The sequence below is a fragment of the Cyclopterus lumpus genome, chromosome 15 (assembly GCF_009769545.1).
Source record: "Cyclopterus lumpus isolate fCycLum1 chromosome 15, fCycLum1.pri, whole genome shotgun sequence".
Taxonomy (NCBI): domain Eukaryota; kingdom Metazoa; phylum Chordata; class Actinopteri; order Perciformes; family Cyclopteridae; genus Cyclopterus; species Cyclopterus lumpus.
In genome coordinates, this window is record NC_046980.1 from 5,201,838 (window position 1) to 5,220,254 (window position 18,417).

At 43.0% G+C, this 18,417-nt stretch overlaps 44 non-coding genes across 44 annotated transcripts; all 44 read left to right on the plus strand.

Moving 5' to 3' along the window:
• The first annotated feature begins 79 nt into the window (after positions 1 to 79).
• Positions 80 to 153, plus strand: trnat-agu. Its single transcript has one exon. It is a non-coding gene; the product is annotated as a tRNA-Thr (tRNA).
• Positions 154 to 787: 634 nt separating this feature from the next.
• Positions 788 to 861, plus strand: trnat-ugu. The gene has a single exon. It is a non-coding gene; the product is annotated as a tRNA-Thr (tRNA).
• A 678-nt stretch (positions 862 to 1,539) lies between these two features.
• On the plus strand, positions 1,540 to 1,613 carry trnal-caa. Its single transcript has one exon. It is a non-coding gene; the product is annotated as a tRNA-Leu (tRNA).
• An 89-nt stretch (positions 1,614 to 1,702) lies between these two features.
• trnat-ugu lies at positions 1,703 to 1,776 on the plus strand. Its single transcript has one exon. It is a non-coding gene; the product is annotated as a tRNA-Thr (tRNA).
• A 371-nt stretch (positions 1,777 to 2,147) lies between these two features.
• Positions 2,148 to 2,221, plus strand: trnat-ugu. The gene has a single exon. It is a non-coding gene; the product is annotated as a tRNA-Thr (tRNA).
• An 89-nt stretch (positions 2,222 to 2,310) lies between these two features.
• trnat-cgu lies at positions 2,311 to 2,384 on the plus strand. The gene has a single exon. It is a non-coding gene; the product is annotated as a tRNA-Thr (tRNA).
• An 89-nt stretch (positions 2,385 to 2,473) lies between these two features.
• On the plus strand, positions 2,474 to 2,547 carry trnat-cgu. Its single transcript has one exon. It is a non-coding gene; the product is annotated as a tRNA-Thr (tRNA).
• Positions 2,548 to 2,855: 308 nt separating this feature from the next.
• On the plus strand, positions 2,856 to 2,929 carry trnat-ugu. Its single transcript has one exon. It is a non-coding gene; the product is annotated as a tRNA-Thr (tRNA).
• Positions 2,930 to 3,544: 615 nt separating this feature from the next.
• Positions 3,545 to 3,618, plus strand: trnat-cgu. Its single transcript has one exon. It is a non-coding gene; the product is annotated as a tRNA-Thr (tRNA).
• An 89-nt stretch (positions 3,619 to 3,707) lies between these two features.
• On the plus strand, positions 3,708 to 3,781 carry trnat-ugu. The gene has a single exon. It is a non-coding gene; the product is annotated as a tRNA-Thr (tRNA).
• Positions 3,782 to 4,152: 371 nt separating this feature from the next.
• On the plus strand, positions 4,153 to 4,226 carry trnat-ugu. The gene has a single exon. It is a non-coding gene; the product is annotated as a tRNA-Thr (tRNA).
• An 89-nt stretch (positions 4,227 to 4,315) lies between these two features.
• trnat-cgu lies at positions 4,316 to 4,389 on the plus strand. Its single transcript has one exon. It is a non-coding gene; the product is annotated as a tRNA-Thr (tRNA).
• Positions 4,390 to 4,478: 89 nt separating this feature from the next.
• On the plus strand, positions 4,479 to 4,552 carry trnat-cgu. The gene has a single exon. It is a non-coding gene; the product is annotated as a tRNA-Thr (tRNA).
• Positions 4,553 to 4,860: 308 nt separating this feature from the next.
• On the plus strand, positions 4,861 to 4,934 carry trnat-ugu. Its single transcript has one exon. It is a non-coding gene; the product is annotated as a tRNA-Thr (tRNA).
• A 515-nt stretch (positions 4,935 to 5,449) lies between these two features.
• trnat-cgu lies at positions 5,450 to 5,523 on the plus strand. The gene has a single exon. It is a non-coding gene; the product is annotated as a tRNA-Thr (tRNA).
• Positions 5,524 to 5,612: 89 nt separating this feature from the next.
• On the plus strand, positions 5,613 to 5,686 carry trnat-ugu. The gene has a single exon. It is a non-coding gene; the product is annotated as a tRNA-Thr (tRNA).
• A 371-nt stretch (positions 5,687 to 6,057) lies between these two features.
• On the plus strand, positions 6,058 to 6,131 carry trnat-ugu. The gene has a single exon. It is a non-coding gene; the product is annotated as a tRNA-Thr (tRNA).
• An 89-nt stretch (positions 6,132 to 6,220) lies between these two features.
• trnat-cgu lies at positions 6,221 to 6,294 on the plus strand. Its single transcript has one exon. It is a non-coding gene; the product is annotated as a tRNA-Thr (tRNA).
• Positions 6,295 to 6,765: 471 nt separating this feature from the next.
• trnat-ugu lies at positions 6,766 to 6,839 on the plus strand. Its single transcript has one exon. It is a non-coding gene; the product is annotated as a tRNA-Thr (tRNA).
• A 452-nt stretch (positions 6,840 to 7,291) lies between these two features.
• On the plus strand, positions 7,292 to 7,365 carry trnat-agu. The gene has a single exon. It is a non-coding gene; the product is annotated as a tRNA-Thr (tRNA).
• Positions 7,366 to 7,454: 89 nt separating this feature from the next.
• Positions 7,455 to 7,528, plus strand: trnat-cgu. The gene has a single exon. It is a non-coding gene; the product is annotated as a tRNA-Thr (tRNA).
• A 189-nt stretch (positions 7,529 to 7,717) lies between these two features.
• On the plus strand, positions 7,718 to 7,791 carry trnat-agu. The gene has a single exon. It is a non-coding gene; the product is annotated as a tRNA-Thr (tRNA).
• Positions 7,792 to 7,880: 89 nt separating this feature from the next.
• trnat-cgu lies at positions 7,881 to 7,954 on the plus strand. Its single transcript has one exon. It is a non-coding gene; the product is annotated as a tRNA-Thr (tRNA).
• A 471-nt stretch (positions 7,955 to 8,425) lies between these two features.
• trnat-ugu lies at positions 8,426 to 8,499 on the plus strand. The gene has a single exon. It is a non-coding gene; the product is annotated as a tRNA-Thr (tRNA).
• An 89-nt stretch (positions 8,500 to 8,588) lies between these two features.
• Positions 8,589 to 8,662, plus strand: trnat-cgu. Its single transcript has one exon. It is a non-coding gene; the product is annotated as a tRNA-Thr (tRNA).
• A 471-nt stretch (positions 8,663 to 9,133) lies between these two features.
• On the plus strand, positions 9,134 to 9,207 carry trnat-ugu. Its single transcript has one exon. It is a non-coding gene; the product is annotated as a tRNA-Thr (tRNA).
• Positions 9,208 to 9,416: 209 nt separating this feature from the next.
• trnat-ugu lies at positions 9,417 to 9,490 on the plus strand. The gene has a single exon. It is a non-coding gene; the product is annotated as a tRNA-Thr (tRNA).
• An 89-nt stretch (positions 9,491 to 9,579) lies between these two features.
• trnam-cau lies at positions 9,580 to 9,653 on the plus strand. The gene has a single exon. It is a non-coding gene; the product is annotated as a tRNA-Met (tRNA).
• A 189-nt stretch (positions 9,654 to 9,842) lies between these two features.
• trnat-agu lies at positions 9,843 to 9,916 on the plus strand. The gene has a single exon. It is a non-coding gene; the product is annotated as a tRNA-Thr (tRNA).
• Positions 9,917 to 11,458: 1,542 nt separating this feature from the next.
• Positions 11,459 to 11,532, plus strand: trnat-ugu. Its single transcript has one exon. It is a non-coding gene; the product is annotated as a tRNA-Thr (tRNA).
• A 189-nt stretch (positions 11,533 to 11,721) lies between these two features.
• trnat-agu lies at positions 11,722 to 11,795 on the plus strand. Its single transcript has one exon. It is a non-coding gene; the product is annotated as a tRNA-Thr (tRNA).
• An 89-nt stretch (positions 11,796 to 11,884) lies between these two features.
• Positions 11,885 to 11,958, plus strand: trnat-cgu. The gene has a single exon. It is a non-coding gene; the product is annotated as a tRNA-Thr (tRNA).
• Positions 11,959 to 12,247: 289 nt separating this feature from the next.
• On the plus strand, positions 12,248 to 12,321 carry trnat-agu. Its single transcript has one exon. It is a non-coding gene; the product is annotated as a tRNA-Thr (tRNA).
• A 371-nt stretch (positions 12,322 to 12,692) lies between these two features.
• trnat-ugu lies at positions 12,693 to 12,766 on the plus strand. The gene has a single exon. It is a non-coding gene; the product is annotated as a tRNA-Thr (tRNA).
• A 939-nt stretch (positions 12,767 to 13,705) lies between these two features.
• trnat-cgu lies at positions 13,706 to 13,779 on the plus strand. Its single transcript has one exon. It is a non-coding gene; the product is annotated as a tRNA-Thr (tRNA).
• Positions 13,780 to 14,087: 308 nt separating this feature from the next.
• On the plus strand, positions 14,088 to 14,161 carry trnat-ugu. Its single transcript has one exon. It is a non-coding gene; the product is annotated as a tRNA-Thr (tRNA).
• A 189-nt stretch (positions 14,162 to 14,350) lies between these two features.
• trnat-agu lies at positions 14,351 to 14,424 on the plus strand. Its single transcript has one exon. It is a non-coding gene; the product is annotated as a tRNA-Thr (tRNA).
• Positions 14,425 to 14,513: 89 nt separating this feature from the next.
• Positions 14,514 to 14,587, plus strand: trnat-cgu. The gene has a single exon. It is a non-coding gene; the product is annotated as a tRNA-Thr (tRNA).
• Positions 14,588 to 14,876: 289 nt separating this feature from the next.
• trnat-agu lies at positions 14,877 to 14,950 on the plus strand. The gene has a single exon. It is a non-coding gene; the product is annotated as a tRNA-Thr (tRNA).
• Positions 14,951 to 15,321: 371 nt separating this feature from the next.
• On the plus strand, positions 15,322 to 15,395 carry trnat-ugu. Its single transcript has one exon. It is a non-coding gene; the product is annotated as a tRNA-Thr (tRNA).
• A 1,703-nt stretch (positions 15,396 to 17,098) lies between these two features.
• On the plus strand, positions 17,099 to 17,172 carry trnat-ugu. Its single transcript has one exon. It is a non-coding gene; the product is annotated as a tRNA-Thr (tRNA).
• Positions 17,173 to 17,543: 371 nt separating this feature from the next.
• trnat-ugu lies at positions 17,544 to 17,617 on the plus strand. Its single transcript has one exon. It is a non-coding gene; the product is annotated as a tRNA-Thr (tRNA).
• Positions 17,618 to 17,988: 371 nt separating this feature from the next.
• Positions 17,989 to 18,062, plus strand: trnat-ugu. Its single transcript has one exon. It is a non-coding gene; the product is annotated as a tRNA-Thr (tRNA).
• Positions 18,063 to 18,151: 89 nt separating this feature from the next.
• Positions 18,152 to 18,225, plus strand: trnat-cgu. The gene has a single exon. It is a non-coding gene; the product is annotated as a tRNA-Thr (tRNA).
• Positions 18,226 to 18,417: the final 192 nt, after the last annotated feature.

An 18,417-nucleotide genomic window follows, 5' to 3' on the forward strand; every position in this document is an offset into this window, starting at 1 on the left:
GTTAGAGATTTCAATTTTATGGTTTCGGAGTTTTGGAAAACAACAGAGCTTGCAATAGTGTGAACATGGCATTTTCAGCGGCGCTGTGGCTTAGTTGGTTAAAGCGCCTGTTTAGTAAACAGGAGATCCTGGGTTCAACTCCCAGCAGTGCCTTGCTCAGGAAGTTGGAGATTTCAATTTTATGGATTCAGAGTTTTGGAAAAAAACAGAGCTCACAATAGTGTGAAATGGGCATTTACAGAGGCACTGTGGCTTAGTTGGTCAAAGTGCCTGTTTCGTAAACAGGAGATCCTGGGTTCAACTCTCAGCAGTGCCTTGCTCAGGAAGTTGGAGATTTAAATTTTAAAAATTCACAGTTTTGGAAAAGTGCCTGTTTAGTAAACAGGAGATCCTGGGTTCAACTCCCAGCAGTGCCTTGCTCAGGAAGTTAGAGATTTCAATTTTATGGTTTCGGAGTTTTGGAAAACAACAGAGCTTGCAATAGTGTGAACATGGCATTTTCAGTGGCGCTGTGGCTTAGTTGGTTAAAGTGCCTGTTTAGTAAACAGGAGATCCTGGGTTCAACTCCCAGCAGTGCCTTGCTCAGGAAGTTGGAGACTTAAACTTTATTGTTTCGTAGGTTTGGAAAAGAACAGAGCTTACAATAGTGTGAAATAGGCATTTCCAGAGGCACTGTGGCTTAGTTGGTCAAAGTGCATTGCTCAGGAAGTTGCAGAATTAAACTTTATGGTTTCGTAGGTTTGGAAAACAACAGAGCTTACAATAGTTTGAACCTTGGATTTACAGAGGTGCTGTGGCTTAGTTGGTTAAAGTGCCTGTCTTGTAAACAGGAGATCCTGGGTTCAACTCCCAGCAGTGCCTTGCTCAGGAAGTTGGAGATTTCAATTTTATGGATTCAGAGTTTTGAAAAAAAACAGAGCTCACAATAGTGTGAAATGGGCATTTACAGAGGCACTGTGGCTTTGTTGGTCAAAGTGCCTGTTTCGTAAACAGGAGATCCTGGGTTCAACTCCCTGCAGTGCCTTGCTCAGGAAGTTGGAGATTTCAATTTTAAAAATTCACAGTTTTGGAAAAGTGCCTGTTTAGTAAACAGGAGATCCTGGGTTCAACTCCCAGCAGTGCCTTGCTCAGGAAGTTGGAGATTTCAATTTTATGGATTCAGAGTTTTGGAAAAAAACAGAGCTCACAATAGTGTGAAATGGGCATTTACAGAGGCACTGTGGCTTAGTTGGTCAAAGTGCCTGTTTAGTAAACAGGAGATCCTGGGTTCAACTCCCAGCAGTGCCTTGCTCAGGAAGTTAGAGATTTCAATTTTATGGTTTCGGAGTTTTGGAAAACAACAGAGCTTGCAATAGTGTGAACATGGCATTTTCAGCGGTGCTGTGGCTTAGTTGGTTAAAGTGCCTGTTTAGTAAACAGGAGATCCTGGGTTCAACTCCCAGCAGTGCCTTGCTCAGGAAGTTGGAGATTTCAATTTTATGGAATCAGAGTTTTGGAAAAAAACAGAGCTCACAATAGTGTGAAATGGGCATCTACAGAGGCACTGTGGCTTAGTTGGTCAAAGTGCCTGTTTCAAAAACAGGAGATCCTGGGTTCAACTCCCAGCAGTGCCTTGCTCAGGAAGTTGGAGATTTCAATTTTATGGAATCAGAGTTTTGGAAAAAAACAGAGCTCACAATAGTGTGAAATGGGCATCTACAGAGGCACTGTGGCTTAGTTGGTCAAAGTGCCTGTTTTGTAAACAGGAGATCCTGGGTTCAACTCCCAGCAGTGCCTTGCTCAGGAAGTTAGAGATTTCAATTTTATGGTTTCGGAGTTTTGGAAAACAACAGAGCTTGCAATAGTGTGAACATGGCATTTTCAGTGGCGCTGTGGCTTAGTTGGTTAAAGTGCCTGTTTAGTAAACAGGAGATCCTGGGTTCAACTCCCAGCAGTGCCTTGCTCAGGAAGTTGGAGACTTAAACTTTATTGTTTCGTAGGTTTGGAAAAGAACAGAGCTTACAATAGTGTGAAATAGGCATTTCCAGAGGCACTGTGGCTTAGTTGGTCAAAGTGCATTGCTCAGGAAGTTGCAGAATTAAACTTTATGGTTTCGTAGGTTTGGAAAACAACAGAGCTTACAATAGTTTGAACCTTGGATTTACAGAGGTGCTGTGGCTTAGTTGGTTAAAGTGCCTGTCTTGTAAACAGGAGATCCTGGGTTCAACTCCCAGCAGTGCCTTGCTCAGGAAGTTGGAGACTTCAATTTTATGGTTTCGGAGTTTTGGAAAACAACAGAGCTTGCAAAAGTGTTAAATGTGCATTTACAGAGGCGCTGTGGCTTAGTTGGTCAAAGTGCCTGTTTCGTAAACAGGAGATCCTGGGTTCAACTCCCAGCAGTGCCTTGCTCAGGAAGTTGGAGATTTCAATTTTATGGATTCGCAGTTTTGGAAAAGAACAGAGCTCTCAACAGTGTTAAATGTGCATTTACAGAGGCGCTGTGGCTTAGTTGGTCAAAGTGCCTGTTTCGTAAACAGGAGATCCTGGGTTCAACTCCCAGCAGTGCCTTGCTCAGGAAGTTGGAGATTTCAATTTTATGGATTCGCAGTTTTGGAAAAGTGCCTGTTTAGTAAACAGGAGATCCTGGGTTCAACTCCCAGCAGTGCCTTCCTCAGGAAGTTGGAGACTTAAACTTTATTGTTTCGTATGTTTGGAAAAGAACAGAGCTTACAATAGTGTGAAATAGGCATTTCCAGAGGCACTGTGGCTTAGTTGGTCAAAGTGCATTGCTCAGGAAGTTGCAGACTTAAACTTTATGGTTTCGTAGGTTTGGAAAACAACAGAGCTTACAATAGTTTGAACCTTGGATTTACAGAGGTGCTGTGGCTTAGTTGGTTAAAGTGCCTGTCTTGTAAACAGGAGATCCTGGGTTCAACTCCCAGCAGTGCCTTGCTCAGGAAGTTGGAGATTTCAATTTTATGGATTCAGAGTTTTGAAAAAAAACAGAGCTCACAATAGTGTGAAATGGGCATTTACAGAGGCACTGTGGCTTTGTTGGTCAAAGTGCCTGTTTCGTAAACAGGAGATCCTGGGTTCAACTCCCAGCAGTGCCTTGCTCAGGAAGTTGGAGATTTCAATTTTAAAAATTCACAGTTTTGGAAAAGTGCCTGTTTAGTAAACAGGAGATCCTGGGTTCAACTCCCAGCAGTGCCTTGCTCAGGAAGTTGGAGATTTCAATTTTAAAAATTCACAGTTTTGGAAAAGTGCCTGTTTAGTAAACAGGAGATCCTGGGTTCAACTCCCAGCAGTGCCTTGCTCAGGAAGTTAGAGATTTCAATTTTATGGTTTCGGAGTTTTGGAAAACAACAGAGCTTGCAATAGTGTGAACATGGCATTTTCAGCGGCGCTGTGGCTTAGTTGGTTAAAGTGCCTGTTTAGTAAACAGGAGATCCTGGGTTCAACTCCCAGCAGTACCTTGCTCAGGAAGTTGGAGATTTCAATTTTATGGAATCAGAGTTTTGGAAAAAAACAGAGGTCACAATAGTGTGAAATGGGCATCTACAGAGGCACTGTGGCTTAGTTGGTCAAAGTGCCTGTTTCGTAAACAGGAGATCCTGGGTTCAACTCCCAGCAGTGCCTTGCTCAGGAAGTTGGAGATTTCAATTTTATGGAATCAGAGTTTTGGAAAAAAACAGAGCTCACAATAGTGTGAAATGGGCATCTACAGAGGCACTGTGGCTTAGTTGGTCAAAGTGCCTGTTTTGTAAACAGGAGATCCTGGGTTCAACTCCCAGCAGTGCCTTGCTCAGGAAGTTAGAGATTTCAATTTTATGGTTTCGGAGTTTTGGAAAACAACAGAGCTTGCAATAGTGTGAACATGGCATTTTCAGTGGCGCTGTGGCTTAGTTGGTTAAAGTGCCTGTTTAGTAAACAGGAGATCCTGGGTTCAACTCCCAGCAGTGCCTTGCTCAGGAAGTTGGAGACTTAAACTTTATTGTTTCGTAGGTTTGGAAAAGAACAGAGCTTACAATAGTGTGAAATAGGCATTTCCAGAGGCACTGTGGCTTAGTTGGTCAAAGTGCATTGCTCAGGAAGTTGCAGACTTAAACTTTATGGTTTCGTAGGTTTGGAAAACAACAGAGCTTACAATAGTTTGAACCTTGGATTTACAGAGGTGCTGTGGCTTAGTTGGTTAAAGTGCCTGTCTTGTAAACAGGAGATCCTGGGTTCAACTCCCAGCAGTGCCTTGCTCAGGAAGTTGGAGACTTCAATTTTATGGTTTCGGAGTTTTGGAAAACAACAGAGCTTGCAAAAGTGTTAAATGTGCATTTACAGAGGCGCTGTGGCTTAGTTGGTCAAAGTGCCTGTTTCGTAAACAGGAGATCCTGGGTTCAACTCCCAGCAGTGCCTTGCTCAGGAAGTTGGAGATTTCAATTTTATGGATTCGCAGTTTTGGAAAAGAACAGAGCTCTCAACAGTGTTAAATGTGCATTTACAGAGGCGCTGTGGCTTAGTTGGTCAAAGTGCCTGTTTCGTAAACAGGAGATCCTGGGTTCAACTCCCAGCAGTGCCTTGCTCAGGAAGTTGGAGATTTCAATTTTATGGATTCGCAGTTTTGGAAAAGTGCCTGTTTAGTAAACAGGAGATCCTGGGTTCAACTCCCAGCAGTGCCTTCCTCAGGAAGTTGGAGACTTAAACTTTATTGTTTCGTATGTTTGGAAAAGAACAGAGCTTACAATAGTGTGAAATAGGCATTTCCAGAGGCACTGTGGCTTAGTTGGTCAAAGTGCATTGCTCAGGAAGTTGCAGACTTAAACTTTATGGTTTCGTAGGTTTGGAAAACAACAGAGCTTACAATAGTTTGAACCTTGGATTTACAGAGGTGCTGTGGCTTAGTTGGTTAAAGTGCCTGTCTTGTAAACAGGAGATCCTGGGTTCAACTCCCAGCAGTGCCTTGCTCAGGAAGTTGGAGATTTCAATTTTATGGATTCAGAGTTTTGAAAAAAAACAGAGCTCACAATAGTGTGAAATGGGCATTTACAGAGGCACTGTGGCTTTGTTGGTCAAAGTGCCTGTTTCGTAAACAGGAGATCCTGGGTTCAACTCCCAGCAGTGCCTTGCTCAGGAAGTTGGAGATTTCAATTTTAAAAATTCACAGTTTTGGAAAAGTGCCTGTTTAGTAAACAGGAGATCCTGGGTTCAACTCCCAGCAGTGCCTTGCTCAGGAAGTTAGAGATTTCAATTTTATGGTTTCGGAGTTTTGGAAAACAACAGAGCTTGCAATAGTGTGAACATGGCATTTTCAGCGGTGCTGTGGCTTAGTTGGTTAAAGTGCCTGTTTAGTAAACAGGAGATCCTGGGTTCAACTCCCAGCAGTGCCTTGCTCAGGAAGTTGGAGATTTCAATTTTATTGAATCAGAGTTTTGGAAAAAAACAGAGCTCACAATAGTGTGAAATGGGCATCTACAGAGGCACTGTGGCTTAGTTGGTCAAAGTGCCTGTTTCGTAAACAGGAGATCCTGGGTTCAACTCCCAGCAGTGCCTTGCTCAGGAAGTTGGAGATTTCAATTTTATGGAATCAGAGTTTTGGAAAAAAACAGAGCTCACAATAGTGTGAAATGGGCATCTACAGAGGCACTGTGGCTTAGTTGGTCAAAGTGCCTGTTTTGTAAACAGGAGATCCTGGGTTCAACTCCCAGCAGTGCCTTGCTCAGGAAGTTAGAGATTTCAATTTTATGGTTTCGGAGTTTTGGAAAACAACAGAGCTTGCAATAGTGTGAACATGGCATTTTCAGTGGCGCTGTGGCTTAGTTGGTTAAAGTGCCTGTTTAGTAAACAGGAGATCCTGGGTTCAACTCCCAGCAGTGCCTTGCTCAGGAAGTTGGAGACTTAAACTTTATTGTTTCGTAGGTTTGGAAAAGAACAGAGCTTACAATAGTGTGAAATAGGCATTTCCAGAGGCACTGTGGCTTAGTTGGTCAAAGTGCATTGCTCAGGAAGTTGCAGAATTAAACTTTATGGTTTCGTAGGTTTGGAAAACAACAGAGCTTACAATAGTTTGAACCTTGGATTTACAGAGGTGCTGTGGCTTAGTTGGTTAAAGTGCCTGTCTTGTGAACAGGAGATCCTGGGTTCAACTCCCAGCAGTGCCTTGCTCAGGAAGTTGGAGATTTCAATTTTATGGTTTCGGAGTTTTGGAAAACAACAGAGCTTGCAAAAGTGTTAAATGTGCATTTACAGAGGCGCTGTGGCTTAGTTGGTCAAAGTGCCTGTTTCGTAAACAGGAGATCCTGGGTTCAACTCCCAGCAGTGCCTTGCTCAGGAAGTTGGAGATTTCAATTTTATGGATTCGCAGTTTTGGAAAAGAACAGAGCTCTCAACAGTGTTAAATGTGCATTTACAGAGGTGCTGTGGCTTAGTTGGTCAAAGTGCCTGTTTCGTAAACAGGAGATCCTGGGTTCAACTCCCAGCAGTGCCTTGCTCAGGAAGTTGGAGATTTCAATTTTATGGATTCGCAGTTTTGGAAAAGTGCCTGTTTAGTAAACAGGAGATCCTGGGTTCAACTCCCAGCAGTGCCTTCCTCAGGAAGTTGGAGACTTAAACTTTATTGTTTCGTATGTTTGGAAAAGAACAGAGCTTACAATAGTGTGAAATAGGCATTTCCAGAGGCACTGTGGCTTAGTTGGTCAAAGTGCATTGCTCAGGAAGTTGCAGACTTAAACTTTATGGTTTCGTAGGTTTGGAAAACAACAGAGCTTACAATAGTTTGAACCTTGGATTTACAGAGGTGCTGTGGCTTAGTTGGTTAAAGTGCCTGTCTTGTAAACAGGAGATCCTGGGTTCAACTCCCAGCAGTGCCTTGCTCAGGAAGTTGTAGATTTCAATTTTATGGATTCAGAGTTTTGAAAAAAAACAGAGCTCACAATAGTGTGAAATGGGCATTTACAAAGGCACTGTGGCTTTGTTGGTCAAAGTGCCTGTTTCGTAAACAGGAGATCCTGGGTTCAACTCCCAGCAGTGCCTTGCTCAGGAAGTTGGAGATTTCAATTTTAAAAATTCACAGTTTTGGAAAAGTGCCTGTTTAGTAAACAGGAGATCCTGGGTTCAACTCCCAGCAGTGCCTTGCTCAGGAAGTTGGAGATTTCAATTTTAAAAATTCACAGTTTTGGAAAAGTGCCTGTTTAGTAAACAGGAGATCCTGGGTTCAACTCCCAGCAGTGCCTTGCTCAGGAAGTTAGAGATTTCAATTTTATGGTTTCGGAGTTTTGGAAAACAACAGAGCTTGCAATAGTGTGAACATGGCATTTTCAGCGGCGCTGTGGCTTAGTTGGTTAAAGCGCCTGTTTAGTAAACAGGAGATCCTGGGTTCAACTCCCAGCAGTGCCTTGCTCAGGAAGTTGGAGATTTCAATTTTATGGATTCAGAGTTTTGGAAAAAAACAGAGCTCACAATAGTGTGAAATGGGCATTTACAGAGGCACTGTGGCTTAGTTGGTCAAAGTGCCTGTTTCGTAAACAGGAGATCCTGGGTTCAACTCCCAGCAGTGCCTTGCTCAGGAAGTTGGAGATTTCAATTTTAAAAATTCACAGTTTTGGAAAAGTGCCTGTTTAGTAAACAGGAGATCCTGGGTTCAACTCCCAGCAGTGCCTTGCTCAGGAAGTTAGAGATTTCAATTTTATGGTTTCGGAGTTTTGGAAAACAACAGAGCTTGCAATAGTGTGAACATGGCATTTTCAGCGGCGCTGTGGCTTAGTTGGTTAAAGCGCCTGTTTAGTAAACAGGAGATCCTGGGTTCAACTCCCAGCAGTGCCTTGCTCAGGAAGTTGGAGATTTCAATTTTATGGATTCAGAGTTTTGGAAAAAAACAGAGCTCACAATAGTGTGAAATGGGCATCTACAGAGGCACTGTGGCTTAGTTGGTCAAAGTGCCTGTTTCGTAAACAGGAGATCCTGGGTTCAACTCCCAGCAGTGCCTTGCTCAGGAAGTTGGAGATTTCAATTTTAAAAATTCACAGTTTTGGAAAAGTGCCCGTTTTGTAAACAGGAGATCCTGGGTTCAACTCCCAGCAGTGCCTTGCTCAGGAAGTTAGAGATTTCAATTTTATGGTTTCGGAGTTTTGGAAAACAACAGAGCTTGCAATAGTGTGAACATGGCATTTTCAGCGGCGCTGTGGCTTAGTTGGTTAAAGTGCCTGTTTAGTAAACAGGAGATCCTGGGTTCAACTCCCAGCAGTGCCTTGCTCAGGAAGTTGGAGACTTAAACTTTATTGTTTCGTAGGTTTGGAAAAGAACAGAGCTTACAATAGTGTGAAATAGGCATTTCCAGAGGCACTGTGGCTTAGTTGGTCAAAGTGCATTGCTCAGGAAGTTGCAGAATTAAACTTTATGGTTTCGTAGGTTTGGAAAACAACAGAGCTTACAATAGTTTGAACCTTGGATTTACAGAGGTGCTGTGGCTTAGTTGGTTAAAGTGCCTGTCTTGTAAACAGGAGATCCTGGGTTCAACTCCCAGCAGTGCCTTGCTCAGGAAGTTGGAGACTTCAATTTTATGGTTCCGGAGTTTTGGAAAACAACAGAGCTTGCAAAAGTGTTAAATGTGCATTTACAGAGGCGCTGTGGCTTAGTTGGTCAAAGTGCCTGTTTCGTAAACAGGAGATCCTGGGTTCAACTCCCAGCAGTGCCTTGCTCAGGAAGTTGGAGATTTGAATTTTATGGATTCGCAGTTTTGGAAAAGAACAGAGCTCTCAACAGTGTTAAATGTGCATTTACAGAGGCGCTGTGGCTTAGTTGGTCAAAGTGCCTGTTTCGTAAACAGGAGATCCTGGGTTCAACGCCCAGCAGTGCCTTGCTCAGGAAGTTGGAGATTTCAATTTTATGGATTCGTAGTTTTGGAAAAGTACCTGTTTAGTAAACAGGAGATCCTGGGTTCAACTCCCAGCAGTGCCTTCCTCAGGAAGTTGGAGACTTAAACTTTATTGTTTCGTATGTTTGGAAAAGAACAGAGCTTACAATAGTGTGAAATAGGCATTTCCAGAGGCACTGTGACTTAGTTGGTCAAAGTGCATTGCTCAGGAAGTTGCAGACTTAAACTTTATGGTTTCGTAGGTTTGGAAAACAACAGAGCTTACAATAGTTTGAACCTTTGATTTACAGAGGCCCTGTGGCTTAGTTGGTTAAAGTGCCTGTCTTGTAAACAGGAGATCCTGGGTTCAACTCCCAGCAGTGCCTTCCTTTAGGAAGTTGGAGACTTAAACTTTATTGTTTCGTAGGTTTGGAAAGGAACAGAGCTTACAATAGAGTGAAATAGGCATTTCCAGAGGCACTGTGGCTTAGTTGGTCAAAGTGCATTGCTCAGGAAGTTGCAGACTTAAACTTTATGGTTTCGTAGGTTTGGAAAACAACAGAGCTTACAATAGTTTGAACCTTGGATTTACAGAGGCGCTGTGGCTTAGTTGGTTAAAGTGCCTGTCTTGTAAACAGGAGATCCTGGGTTCAACTCCCAGCAGTGCCTTGCTCAGGAAGTTGGAGATTTCAATTTTATGGATTCAGAGTTTTGGAAAAAAACAGAGCTCACAATAGTGTGAAATGGGCATTTACAGAGGCACTGTGGCTTAGTTGGTCAAAGTGCCTGTTTCATAAACAGGAGATCCTGGGTTCAACTCCCAGCAGTGCCTTGATCAGGAAGTTGGAGATTTCAATTTTATAGATTCGCAGTTTTGGAAAAGTGCCTGTTTAGTAAACAGGAGATCCTGGGTTCAACTCCCAGCAGTGCCTTGTTTAGGAAGTTAGAGATTTCAATTTTATGGTTTCGGAGTTTTGGAAAACAACAGAGCTTGCAATAGTGTGAACATGGCATTTACAGCGGCGCTGTGGCTTAGTTGGTTAAAGCGCCTGTTTAGTAAACAGGAGATCCTGGGTTCAACTCCCAGCAGTGCCTTGCTCAGGAAGTTGGAGATTTCAATTTTATGGATTCAGAGTTTTGGAAAAAAACAGAGCTCACAATAGTGTGAAATGGGCATTTACAGAGGCACTGTGGCTTAGTTGGTCAAAGTGCCTGTTTCGTCAACAGGAGATCCTGGGTTCAACTCCCAGCAGTGCCTTGCTGACGAAGTTGGAGATTTCAATTTTATGGATTCGCAGTTTTGGAAAAGTGACTGTTTAGTAAACAGGAGATCCTGGGTTCAACTCCCAGCAGTGCCTTGCTCAGGAAGTTGGAGATTTCAATTTTATGGATTCGCAGTTTTGGAAAAGAACAGAGCTCTCAACAGTGTTAAATGTGCATTTACAGAGGTGCTGTGGCTTAGTTGGTCAAAGTGCCTGTTTCGTAAACAGGAGATCCTGGGTTCAACTCCCAGCAGTGCCTTGCTCAGGAAGTTGGAGATTTCAATTTTATGGATTCGCAGTTTTGGAAAAGTGCCTGTTTAGTAAACAGGAGATCCTGGGTTCAACTCCCAGCAGTGCCTTGCTCAGGAAGTTAGAGATTTCAATTTTATGGTTTCGGAGTTTTGGAAAACAACAGAGCTTGCAATAGTGTGAACATGGCATTTACAGCGGCGCTGAGGCTTAGTTGGTTAAAGCGCCTGTTTAGTAAACAGGAGATCCTGGGTTCAACTCCCAGCAGTGCCTTGCTCAGGAAGTTGGAGATTTCAATTTTATAAATTCGCAGTTTTGGAAAAGTGCCTGTTTAGTAAACAGGAGATCCTGGGTTCAACTCCCAGCAGTGCCTTGCTCAGGAACTTGGAGATTTCAATTTTATGGATTCGCTGTTTTGGAAAAGAACAGAGCTCTCAACAGTGTTAAATGTGCATTTACAGAGGCGCTGTGGCTTAGTTGGTCAAAGTGCCTGTTTCGTAAACAGGAGTTCCTGGGTTCAACGCCCAGCAGTGCCTTGCTCAGGAAGTTGGAGATTTCAATTTTATGGATTCGCAGTTTTGGAAAAGTACCTGTTTAGTAAACAGGAGATCCTGGGTTCAACTCCCAGCAGTGCCTTCCTCAGGAAGTTGGAGACTTAAACTTTATTGTTTCGTATGTTTGGAAAAGAACAGAGCTTACAATAGTGTGAAATAGGCATTTCCAGAGGCACTGTGGCTTAGTTGGTCAAAGTGCATTGCTCAGGAAGTTGCAGACTTAAACTTTATGGTTTCGTAGGTTTGGAAAACAACAGAGCTTACAATAGTTTGAACGTTTGATTTACAGAGGCCCTGTGGCTTAGTTGGTTAAAGTGCCTGTCTTGTAAACAGGAGATCCTGGGTTCATCTCCCAGCAGTGCCTTCCTCAGGAAGTTGGAGACTTAAACTTTATTGTTTCGTAGGTTTGGAAAGGAACAGAGCTTACAATAGAGTGAAATAGGCATTTCCAGAGGCACTGTGGCTTAGTTGGTCAAAGTGCATTGCTCTGGAAGTTGCAGACTTAAACTTTATGGTTTCGTAGGTTTGGAAAACAACAGAGCTTACAATAGTTTGAACCTTGGATTTACAGAGGCGCTGTGGCTTAGTTGGTTAAAGTGCCTGTCTTGTAAACAGGAGATCCTGGGTTCAACTCCCAGCAGTGCCTTGATCAGGAAGTTGGAGATTTCAATTTTATAGATTCGCAGTTTTGGAAAAGTGCCTGTTTAGTAAACAGGAGATCCTGGGTTCAACTCCCAGCAGTGCCTTGCTCAGGAAGTTAGAGATTTCAATTTTATGGTTTCGGAGTTTTGGAAAACAACAGAGCTTGCAATAGTGTGAACATGGCATTTACAGCGGCGCTGTGGCTTAGTTGGTTAAAGCGCCTGTTTAGTAAACAGGAGATCCTGGGTTCAACTCCCAGCAGTGCCTTGCTCAGGAAGTTGGAGATTTCAATTTTATGGATTCAGAGTTTTGGAAAAAAACAGAGCTCACAATAGTGTGAAATGGGCATTTACAGAGGCACTGTGGCTTAGTTGGTCAAAGTGCCTGTTTCGTAAACAGGAGATCCTGGGTTCAACTCCCAGCAGTGCCTTGCTGACGAAGTTGGAGATTTCAATTTTATGGATTCGCAGTTTTGGAAAAGTGACTGTTTAGTAAACAGGAGATCCTGGGTTCAACTCCCAGCAGTGCCTTGCTCAGGAAGTTGGAGATTTCAATTTTATAAATTCGCAGTTTTGGAAAAGTGCCTGTTTAGTAAACAGGAGATCCTGGGTTCAACTCCCAGCAGTGCCTTGCTCAGGAAGTTAGAGATTTCAATTTTATGGTTTCGGAGTTTTGGAAAACAACAGAGCTTGCAATAGTGTGAACATGGCATTTACAGCGGCGCTGTGGCTTAGTTGGTTAAAGCGCCTGTTTAGTAAACAGGAGATCCTGGGTTCAACTCCCAGCAGTGCCTTGCTCAGGAAGTTAGAGATTTCAATTTTATCGTTTCGGAGTTTTGGAAAACAACAGAGCTTGCAATAGTGTCAACATGGCATTTACAGTGGCGCTGTGGCTTAGTTGGTTAAAGCGCCTGTTTAGTAAACAGGAGATCCTGGGTTCATCTCCCAGCAGTGCCTTGCTCAGGAAGTTGGAGACTTAAACTTTATTGTTTCGTAGGTTTGGAAAAGAACAGAGCTTACAATAGTGTGAAATAGGCATTTCCAGAGGCACTGTGGCTTAGTTGGTCAAAGTGCATTGCTCAGGAAGTTGCAGACTTAAACTTTATGGTTTCGTAGGTTTGGAAAACAACAGAGCTTACAATAGTTTGAACCTTGGATTTACAGAGGTGCTGTGGCTTAGTTGGTTAAAGTGCCTGTCTTGTAAACAGGAGATCCTGGGTTCAACTCCCAGCAGTGCCTTGCTCAGGAAGTTGAAGATTTCAATTTTATGGATTCAGAGTTTTGAAAAAAAACAGAGCTCACAATAGTGTGAAATGGGCATTTACAGAGGCACTGTGGCTTTGTTGGTCAAAGTGCCTGTTTCGTAAACAGGAGATCCTGCGTTCAACTCCCAGCAGTGCCTTTCTCACGAAGTTGGAGATTTCAATTTTATGGATTCGCAGTTTTGGAAAAGTGCCTGTTTAGTAAACAGGAGATCCTGGGTTCAACTCCCAGCAGTGCCTTGCTCAGGAAGTTGGAGATTTCAATTTTATAAATTCGCAGTTTTGGAAAAGTGCCTGTTTAGTAAACAGGAGATCCTGGGTTCAACTCCCAGCAGTGCCTTGCTCAGGAAGTTGGAGATTTCAATTTTATGGTTTCGGAGTTTTGGAAAACAACAGAGCTCACAATAGTGTGAAATGGGCATTTACAGAGGCACTGTGGCTTAATTTGGTTAAAGCGCCTGTTTAGTAAACAGGAGATCCTGGGTTCAACTCCCAGCAGTGCCTCTTTCATGTAATTATGGACTTGAATTTTATGGTTTCGTAGTTTTGGAAAACAACAGAGATTGCAATAGTGTGAACATGGCATTTACAGCAGCGCTGTGGCTTAGTTGGTTAAAGCGCCTGTTTAGTAAACAGGAGATCCTGGGTTCAACTCCCAGCAGTGCCTTGCTCAGGAAGTTGGAGATTTAAATTTATGTATTCGGAGTTATGGAAAAAAACAGCTCACAATAGTGTGAAATGGGCATTTACAGAGGCACTGTTGCTTAGTTGGTCAAAGTGCCTGTTTCGTAAACAGGAGATCCTGGGTTCAACTCCCAGCAGTGCCTTGCTCAGGAAGTTGGAGATTTCAATTTTATGGATTCGCAGTTTTGGAAAAGAACAGAGCTCTCAACAGTGTTAAATGTGCATTTACAGAGGCGCTGTGGCTTAGTTGGTCAAAGTGCCTGTTTCGTAAACAGGAGATCCTGGGTTCAAGTCCCAGCAGTGCCTTTCTCAGGAAATTGGAGATTTCAATTTTATGGATTCGCAGTTTTGGAAAAGTGCCTGTTTAGTAAACAGGAGATCCTGGGTTCAACTCCCAGCAGTGCCTTCCTCAGGAAGTTGGAGACTTAAACTTTATTGTTTCGTATGTTTGGAAAAGAACAGAGCTTACAATAGTTTGAAATAGGCATTTCCAGAGGCACTGTGGCTTAGTTGGTCAAAGTGCATTGCTCAGGAAGTTGCAGACTTAAACTTTATGGTTTCGTAGGTTTGGAAAACAACAGAGCTTACAATAGTTTGAACCTTGGATTTACAGAGGCGCTGTGGCTTAGTTGGTTAAAGTGCCTGTCTTGTAAACAGGAGATCCTGGGTTCAACTCCCAGCAGTGCCTTGATCAGGAAGTTGGAGATTTCAATTTTATAGATTCGCAGTTTTGGAAAAGTGCCTGTTTAGTAAACAGGAGATCCTGGGTTCAACTCCCAGCAGTGCCTTGCTCAGGAAGTTAGAGATTTCAATTTTATGGTTTCGGAGTTTTGGAAAACAACAGAGCTTGCAATAGTGTGAACATGGCATTTACAGCGGCGCTGTGGCTTAGTTGGTTAAAGCGCCTGTTTAGTAAACAGGAGATCCTGGGTTCAACTCCCAGCAGTGCCTTGCTCAGGAAGTTGGAGATTTCAATTTTATGGATTCAGAGTTTTGGAAAAAAACAGAGCTCACAATAGTGTGAAATGGGCATTTACAGAGGCACTGTGGCTTAGTTGGTCAAAGTGCCTGTTTCGTAAACAGGAGATCCTGGGTTCAACTCCCAGCAGTGCCTTGCTGACGAAGTTGGAGATTTCAATTTTATGGATTCGCAGTTTTGGAAAAGTGACTGTTTAGTAAACAGGAGATCCTGGGTTCAACTCCCAGCAGTGCCTTGCTCAGGAAGTTGGAGATTTCAATTTTATAAATTCGCAGTTTTGGAAAAGTGCCTGTTTAGTAAACAGGAGATCCTGGGTTCAACTCCCAGCAGTGCCTTGCTCAGGAAGTTAGAGATTTCAATTTTATGGTTTCGGAGTTTTGGAAAACAACAGAGCTTGCAATAGTGTGAACATGGCATTTACAGCGGCGCTGTGGCTTAGTTGGTTAAAGCGCCTGTTTAGTAAACAGGAGATCCTGGGTTCAACTCCCAGCAGTGCCTTGCTCAGGAAGTTAGAGATTTCAATTTTATCGTTTCGGAGTTTTGGAAAACAACAGAGCTTGCAATAGTGTCAACATGGCATTTACAGTGGCGCTGTGGCTTAGTTGGTTAAAGCGCCTGTTTAGTAAACAGGAGATCCTGGGTTCATCTCCCAGCAGTGCCTTGCTCAGGAAGTTGGAGACTTAAACTTTATTGTTTCGTAGGTTTGGAAAAGAACAGAGCTTACAATAGTGTGAAATAGGCATTTCCAGAGGCACTGTGGCTTAGTTGGTCAAAGTGCATTGCTCAGGAAGTTGCAGACTTAAACTTTATGGTTTCGTAGGTTTGGAAAACAACAGAGCTTACAATAGTTTGAACCTTGGATTTACAGAGGTGCTGTGGCTTAGTTGGTTAAAGTGCCTGTCTTGTAAACAGGAGATCCTGGGTTCAACTCCCAGCAGTGCCTTGCTCAGGAAGTTGAAGATTTCAATTTTATGGATTCAGAGTTTTGAAAAAAAACAGAGCTCACAATAGTGTGAAATGGGCATTTACAGAGGCACTGTGGCTTTGTTGGTCAAAGTGCCTGTTTCGTAAACAGGAGATCCTGCGTTCAACTCCCAGCAGTGCCTTTCTCACGAAGTTGGAGATTTCAATTTTATGGATTCGCAGTTTTGGAAAAGTGCCTGTTTAGTAAACAGGAGATCCTGGGTTCAACTCCCAGCAGTGCCTTGCTCAGGAAGTTGGAGATTTCAATTTTATAAATTCGCAGTTTTGGAAAAGTGCCTGTTTAGTAAACAGGAGATCCTGGGTTCAACTCCCAGCAGTGCCTTGCTCAGGAAGTTGGAGATTTCAATTTTATGGTTTCGGAGTTTTGGAAAACAACAGAGCTCACAATAGTGTGAAATGGGCATTTACAGAGGCACTGTGGCTTAATTTGGTTAAAGCGCCTGTTTAGTAAACAGGAGATCCTGGGTTCAACTCCCAGCAGTGCCTCTTTCATGTAATTATGGACTTGAATTTTATGGTTTCGTAGTTTTGGAAAACAACAGAGATTGCAATAGTGTGAACATGGCATTTACAGCAGCGCTGTGGCTTAGTTGGTTAAAGCGCCTGTTTAGTAAACAGGAGATCCTGGGTTCAACTCCCAGCAGTGCCTTGCTCAGGAAGTTGGAGATTTAAATTTATGTATTCGGAGTTATGGAAAAAAACAGCTCACAATAGTGTGAAATGGGCATTTACAGAGGCACTGTTGCTTAGTTGGTCAAAGTGCCTGTTTCGTAAACAGGAGATCCTGGGTTCAACTCCCAGCAGTGCCTTGCTCAGGAAGTTGGAGATTTCAATTTTATGGATTCGCAGTTTTGGAAAAGAACAGAGCTCTCAACAGTGTTAAATGTGCATTTACAGAGGCGCTGTGGCTTAGTTGGTCAAAGTGCCTGTTTAGTAAACAGGAGATCCTGGGTTCAAGTCCCAGCAGTGCCTTTCTCAGGAAATTGGAGATTTCAATTTTATGGATTCGCAGTTTTGGAAAAGTGCCTGTTTAGTAAACAGGAGATCCTGGGTTCAACTCCCAGCAGTGCCTTCCTCAGGAAGTTGGAGACTTAAACTTTATTGTTTCGTATGTTTGGAAAAGAACAGAGCTTACAATAGTTTGAAATAGGCATTTCCAGAGGCACTGTGGCTTAGTTGGTCAAAGTGCATTGCTCAGGAAGTTGCAGACTTAAACTTTATGGTTTCGTAGGTTTGGAAAACAACAGAGCTTACAATAGTTTGAACCTTGGATTTACAGAGGCGCTGTGGCTTAGTTGGTTAAAGTGCCTGTTTAGTAAACAGGAGATCCTGGGTTCAACTCCCAGCAGTGCCTTGCTCAGGAAGTTGGAGATTTCAATTTTATAAATTCGCAGTTTTGGAAAAGTGCCTGTTTAGTAAACAGGAGATCCTGGGTTCAACTCCCAGCAGTGCCTTCCTCAGGAAGTTGGAGACTTAAACTTTATTGTTTCGTATGTTTGGAAAAGAACAGAGCTTACAATAGTGTGAAATAGGCATTTCCAGAGGCACTGTGGCTTAGTTGGTCAAAGTGCATTGCTCAGGAAGTTGCAGACTTAAACTTTATGGTTTCGTAGGTTTGGAAAACAACAGAGCTTACAATAGTTTGAACCTTGGATTTAGAGAGGCGCTGTGGCTTAGTTGGTTAAAGTGCCTGTCTTGTAAACAGGAGATCCTGGGTTCAACTCCCAGCAGTGCCTTGCTCAGGAAGTTGGAGACTTCAATTTTATGGTTTCGGAGTTTTGGAAAACAACAGAGCTTACAAAAGTGTGAACATGGAATTTAAAGCGGCGCTGTTGCTTAGTTGGTTAAAGTGCCTGTTTAGTAAACAGGAGATCCTGGGTTCAACTCCCAGCAGTGCCTTCCTCAGGAAGTTGGAGACTTAAACTTTATTGTTTCGTAGGTTTGGAAAAGAACAGAGCTTACAATAGAGTTAAATAGGCATTTCCAGAGGCACTGTGGCTTAGTTGGTCAAAGTGCATTGCTCAGGAAGTTGCAGACTTAAACTTTATGGTTTCGTAGGTTTGGAAAACAACAGAGCTTACAATAGTTTGAACCTTGGATTTAGAGAGGCGCTGTGGCTTAGTTGGTTAAAGTGCCTGTCTTGTAAACAGGAGATCCTGGGTTCAACTCCCAGCAGTGCCTTGCTCAGGAAGTTGGAGACTTCAATTTTATGGTTTCGGAGATTTGGAAAACAACAGAGCTTACAAAAGTGTGAACATTGAATTTACAGCGGCGCTGTTGCTTAGTTGGTTAAAGTGCCTGTTTAGTAAACAGGAGATCCTGGGTTCAACTCCCAGCAGTGCCTTCCTCAGGAAGTTGGAGACTTAAACTTTATTGTTTCGTAGGTTTGGAAAAGAACAGAGCTTACAATAGAGTGAAATAGGCATTTCCAGAGGCACTGTGGCTTAGTTGGTCAAAGTGCATTGCTCAGGAAGTTGCAGACTTAAACTTTATGGTTTCGTAGGTTTGGAAAACAACAGAGCTTACAATAGTTTGAACCTTGGATTTACAGAGGCGCTGTGGCTTAGTTGGTTAAAGTGCCTGTCTTGTAAACAGGAGATCCTGGGTTCAACTCCCAGCAGTGCCTTGCTCAGGAAGTTGGAGATTTCAATTTTATGGATTCGCAGTTTTGGAAAAGAACAGAGCTCTCAACAGTGTTAAATGTGCATTTACAGAGGCGCTGTGGCTTAGTTGGTCAAAGTGCCTGTTTCGTAAACAGGAGATCCTGGGTTCAACTCCCAGCAGTGCCTTGCTCAGGAAGTTGGAGATTTCAATTTTATGGATTCGCAGTTTTGGAAAAGTGCCTGTTTAGTAAACAGGAGATCCTGGGTTCAACTCCCAGCAGTGCCTTCCTCAGGAAGTTGGAGACTTAAACTTTATTGTTTCGTATGTTTGGAAAAGAACAGAGCTTACAATAGTGTGAAATAGGCATTTCCAGAGGC